Source organism: Muntiacus reevesi, chromosome 9 (assembly GCF_963930625.1).
Source record: "Muntiacus reevesi chromosome 9, mMunRee1.1, whole genome shotgun sequence".
NCBI classification, from domain to species: Eukaryota; Metazoa; Chordata; class Mammalia; order Artiodactyla; family Cervidae; genus Muntiacus; species Muntiacus reevesi.
In genome coordinates this window covers 7,892,552-7,898,551 of record NC_089257.1, presented here as the reverse complement: position 1 = coordinate 7,898,551, position 6,000 = coordinate 7,892,552, and the positions used below count along the sequence as shown (strand labels likewise).

Sequence of the window (6,000 nt, the reverse complement as noted above, 5' to 3'; positions counted from 1 at the left end):
ATGCCAATTCCAAGACTCAATGATAATTGCAGCTGGAAGGGATGAAATATCTTGTGATCTTCACCCCTAACAGGAAGAAGATGCTACCCACTTAGTGAGTGACAGAAATTTTTCAGAAGGTCCTTTCTTAGACTTAAGGCATGGCTTAAAAAAGGTTAGGAAATTGTTTCAAAATCTCAATCAACTACTCTGTCCATGCTAACATGACAGAGTGAAAAGGGATAAAAAGTCAAATGCATTTTTTTTTTTTACATTAGCAGGAATAAGTTACTTGTGAAAAATTTCCCTGCAAAATGACTAATTAATATCTTCTATGTATATATATAATTTCCTGGTCATTTTGATAAATTTCCCAAGGTAATAAACTTTTCTTTTCTCTGTGCACCATGGAATTCCATTAAAGTAATATATACTTCATATAAAAATAACCTTCTGAATAATCAGAAGACTCCATGAAGTTAATGAACAGACAGTCAAACAAAATAAACTATATTCTCAAGTAATAAGGCAGTTTTTTGCCCTCTGTTGCCAAAATGGATGAAAAATAATTTCAGTGTTTATGAGTAATTTAAGGTCGTCCTTCAGATTCTGAACAAGCCTCCACAAGGTAAAACTAACAGTAAATAGTGGGAACCAGTCTCCCAATTGTGAGAAATTATTTTGTAGAAATTAAATTACTTTGAAGTCAAACTTAGACTCAACTCTAGGTATATCACTTAAAAATGTGACTTGGGAAACTGAATTAGTTGTTCTGAGCCTTAGCTTCTTCAGTTATGAAATGAGGATTGTGGTTCTTGTTACAGTAAATATTAAATGTGTTATATTCAGATATGAGTATATGTTTGAAATATATTGCAGGAACTTCGAGCAAAAGAGAGATGCTATCAGAATAAGATTAAAAAGGACAATTTGGGCAGCTTCAGGAGAACCAAATTTTTGGAGGCCAGAATAAATTTTTCTCCAATTTTTTGGAGAGACTTGGTAGAAAGCTATTTCAGTGGAGCAGGAAGAAATTAAGAAGTTGGGTATGATCATATTTGTAATATATTTTGAAAGTAGAGTTGATAGGATTTATTAAGATTTTATGAAATTGGTAAATGAGAACAGTACTGAAATTTTTTTTGTCTGAAAAATAACATGGAAAATGACAGCATTTAATGAGATAAATACAGAACACCTCTTTAAATTTTATACAGGAAACCATTATGTTTAGTGTGGACAATTTAAAAGTTTAATAAGTACTAAAATGCCAATCAATCGGATGTCCAAAATTAGAAATGTTGCATATAGGCAGCTTGGTGGTAAAGTATCCGCCTGCCAGTGGAGGAGAGGCAGAAGATAAGGGTTAGATCCCTGGATTGGGAAGATCCTTCGGAGGTGGAAATGGCAACCACCCTGGTATTCTTGCCTGGGAAATCCCACGCATGGCACATATCTACGCTTGAGAATTTGAGGAGAGTTAGGGACTGGGGACTCAGTTTAGATTGTTGCAGTGCTTATTGGTCAGGAAAAGGGAAGTGTCCACCTGAAGACCTAAGAAGTGTCAGGGCAGTTTGAGACACTTCAGGACAGTGAACTTCTACTTATTGTTTGACCTACTCATATTGATTATGTAAACTACCTTAAGCGGGTCTCAGGTATTGCACTTTTGTGACCTTATAAATGGTGCACCTCTTCATGAGCTTCTCTTGCATCTTTTTTATTCTTGCATTTTTAAAAACTCAGATTCAGCATTGCTTCTACTGGGAAGTCTTCCTCTGATTCTAGTTTGAGAAACTCCTACTGTGACTCTTAGCCCTGTACTGATACTCATTTAATGGCATCTATTACGTGGGTCTGGAATTGCCTGATTCCTCATTATGTGTCTAGCACTAGAGTGATGGGAACTATGCCTTATTCAACTTGGTAATAAAAATGTCCATGACATACTGGACACAAATAGATGTTCCGTGCATATCTTCTAATGAATGGATAAATAAAAGACAAACATTGAAGTCTTTTCTGTCTTTAAGTGTTTTCCCCTTCATTTTGGAGGTAAGCTACTCAGATGTGAAGTCAGCTTCTGTGCAGACGAAATGGAAGCAAGGAGCAGTGTGACTCACTCTGTCCTCCTGGGCCTCACTCAGGATCCAAAGGGGCAGAAAGTCCTTTCTGCTGTGTTCTTGCTCTTCTATATTTTGACTGTGGTGGGAAACCTGCTCATTGTTGTGACTGTAACTGTTAGTAAGACCCTGAACTCACCAGTGTACTTTTTTCTTGCTAGCTTATCATTTATGGATATCACTTATTCCTCTTCTATTACTCCCAGGTTGATTTCATACTTGTTTTTTGGGGAAAAAATCATAACCTTTGAATCTTGCATGACCCAGCTGTTTACAGAGCACTTTTTTGGTGGATCGGAGATTGTACTTCTGTTGGTGATGGCCTATGACCGCTATGTGGCCATCTGTAAGCCTTTGCATTATCTGGTGATCATGAGGCAGAGGGTGTGTGTTTTACTGCTGGTGGTGTCCTGGGTTGGAGGTTTTCTACACTCAGTAATTCAACTTGGCACTATTTACGGGCTCCCATTCTGTGGCCCCAATGTCATTGATCACTATATGTGTGACATGTTCCCATTATTAAAACTCGTCTGTACTGACACCTATGTCACTGGCGTCTTAGTTGTGGTCAATGGAGGACTGATCTGCAGTCTTGGGTTTCTGCTCTTACTAGTCTCCTATGGGGTCATCCTGCACTCTCTGAAGAACCTGAGTCAGGAAGGGAGGCGGAAAGCCCTCCAGACCTGTGGTTCCCACATCACTGTGGTTGTCTGCTTTTTTGTTCCCTGTATTTTCATAAGCACAAGGCCTGCTAAGACCTTCCCCAATTGACAAATTATTGAGTGTGTTCTATACAGTCATAACCCCCATGCTGAACCCATTAATCTACAGTCTAAGAAATTCTGAGTTGACTAATGCTATGAAGAAGGTCTGGAGAAGAAACATCATATCTCATATTAAATAAGTACATCATCCACCATGAAGGGAGTCATTCGACATCAGGGTCCATTTCCTTACAATGCAGAAGCCATTTTAAAATTTGATTATGATTTCTCTTTTTTGCAAAAACTTTTCTATAATTATAATTAAAGATAGTTATACAACTGTGCTGTTAAAATAGTTTTCCTCTCTACTAGAGTATAAAGCCTATAAATACCTATTTATCACTGTAGCTAGCAAGATTTAATGCCTATGCAGCAAGATATTAATAATATATAATTAATTTGCAAGGTTACAATTATATAGTTACACTGATATTTGATCATTTATGCTTTTATCTTTTTTACTCTTGTTGAGACACTGAGTAATTTTTATTTAGATTCTTGTCATTTAAGTAAACCCATTTATTTATATAACTTAAAATTGTTATTTTATATAGATTGTCTTCTTTGCTATGTTTCCATCACATTATGCCCCCAAATTTTAGCTTAAATATTTTACTGTTTACAAGAAACTTTGAAGTAAAATAGGGATTAATTAACAGCCTATATGAGAACCAAGCAATATAGGATTGAAAGAAAGTGAAATTTGCTTAGTCGTGACCAACTCATTGCAACACCATAGACTGTATAGTCCATGGAATTCTCCAGACCAGAATATTGGAGTGAGTAGCTTTTCCCTTCTCCAGGGGATCTTCCCAACCCAGGTCTCCTGCATTGCAGGCAGATTTTTTACCAGCTGAGACACAAGGGTAGCCCAAGAATACTGGCGTGGGTAGCCTATCCCTTCTCCAGCGGATCTTCCCACCCCAGGAATTGAACCGAGGTCTCCTGCTTTGCAGGTGGATTCTTTAACAACTGACCTATCATGGAAGCCCAAATAATATAGGATTAAATCTCAAATAAATTTCCAAATTTCCTATTTTTTTCTCAGCATTTTCTAGTCTTCATAAATGTAACCCCTAATTTTGTTTCTTAATTTTCATTTGGCAATAATCTTTGCAAATGCAAATGTGTTTAACATATGGATATTTGTTACTCTCTCTATATATAATCTTTGCTTTTACTATGCAATGTCTTGAAAAAATGTTTTTGTAGGAATCCATATATATCTCATAACCTTTCTTATGCTGCACAATACTCCTCATAATTTTACATTAAAATTAATATGTCCATTTCTCTTCATGTGGCTGCTAAATTTTTCTATGACAAATAATTTTCCAATGAACATATGGTTTTGAGTATGTACATATATAGTTCATAGGCATAGAATTGTAGCTATGATATTTGAATCAGTGGTAAAGTAGTATATGAATTTAAAATGTTGAAATTGATAGTTATTTCCAAACTACCATTCTTGAGATTGTTCTAATAGCTACAGTCCTGTACACTGTCTATGAGAAGTCTTTTGTCCACCTTCTCAAGACCAGTCACTGATAAATGTTTATGATAATTGATTAAAGTTAATTTTACGTTTTAACCACTACCTTTTTGATATAATTGAGTTTGGACATTTTTCCATATGTTTTGTTTGATTTGTATTTTTTCATTTTTTTTTTTTTTTTGATTTTGAAGCTGAAGTTCCAATACTTTGGCCACTTGCTGCAAAGAACCCACTCACCAGAGTGTGTTATTAATTTTTGCATTTTGATATTGAAATTCCAACTAGCAATGTTAATTTATGTACTTAAACAATAATTGTAGTATATAGTGGAACTATAAACTTCCCTGATGGCTCAGCAGGTAAAGAACCCTGCCTGTAATGCAGGAGACACAGGAGATGTGGATTCCATTCCTGGGTTTGGAAGATCCCTTGGAGGAGGGCATGGCAACCCACTACAGTGTTCTTGCCTGGAAAACCCCATGGACAGATGAGCTTCATGGGATACAGTCCATGAGGTCACAAAGAACTGGACATGACTGAGTGAGCACCCAGCACGCACACAATGGAACTATGTGTAACTTTGTTCTGCATTTTCCAAGTCTCCTGTAAATGTGTTATTTTACTTTCCTAATTTAAAAAATAAAATAGAAGGAGGAAAAAAAGATCTTTTTACCATTGAATATGTAACTAATATTTTCTGGTTATATGTTTTTACCTTTTTAAACTACTTGCAGTATTTTGATGAAAGTGAAAGAGGAGAGTGAAAAAGCCCATGCTATCTCAAAATGCATGTTGTGGGTTAAGGGCCTGTTGCAACTCTCTCAGTTTTCAGGCATTTCCTTTCTCTATTTAGGAACTTGCTAAAGGTCTGTATAGTCAAGGCTATGGTTTTTCCAGTGGTCATGTATGGATGTGACAGTTGGACTGTGAAGAAAGCTGACCGCCAAAGAATTGATGCTTTTGAACTGTGGTGTTGGAGAAGACTCTTGAGAGTCGCTTGGACTGCAAGGAGATCCAACCAATCCATCCTAAAGGAGATCAGTCCTGGGTGTTCATTGGAAGGACTGATGCTGAAGCTGAAACTCCAGTACTTTGGCCATCTCATGTGAAGAGTTGACTCATTGGAAAAAACCCTGATGCTGGGAGGGATTGGGGGCAGGAGGAGAAGGGGATGATAGAGGATGAGATGGCTGGATGGCATCACCGACTTGATGGACATGAGTCTGAATAAACTCCAGGAGTTGGTGATGGACAGGGAGGCCTGGCGTGCTGCGATTCATGGGGTTGCAAAGAGTTGGACACGACTGAGCAACTGAACTGAACTGAATAGGCATATAACTTCTTGCTAAAAACTAGCAAGTGGGCACTCTATCTGTCCCCTTCTGATGTCTATGTCAGAAGATTTCACTGTCTCTTTTATACTTTAATAAAACCTTGCTACACGAAAAGCTCCGAGTGATCAAGCCTTGTCTCTGGCCCTGGATCGAATTCCTCTCCTCTGGAGGCCACATATCCCAGTGTTGTTCCCAGCTTGTGGCAGCAACATTTCAAAACCATCATATCATGAGTGACATGACGGTTTCACAGAACAGGAAGGGACGTGGCTGACTCTTTCAGGTATGGGAGCTACAGGATT

At 37.5% G+C, this 6,000-nt stretch overlaps 1 pseudogene; it reads left to right on the top strand.

The window, feature by feature from the left end:
- The first annotated feature begins 2,360 nt into the window (after positions 1 to 2,360).
- LOC136175452 (olfactory receptor 4A47-like) lies at positions 2,361 to 3,006 on the top strand (annotated as a pseudogene).
- The last annotated feature ends 2,994 nt before the right edge of the window (positions 3,007 to 6,000 follow it).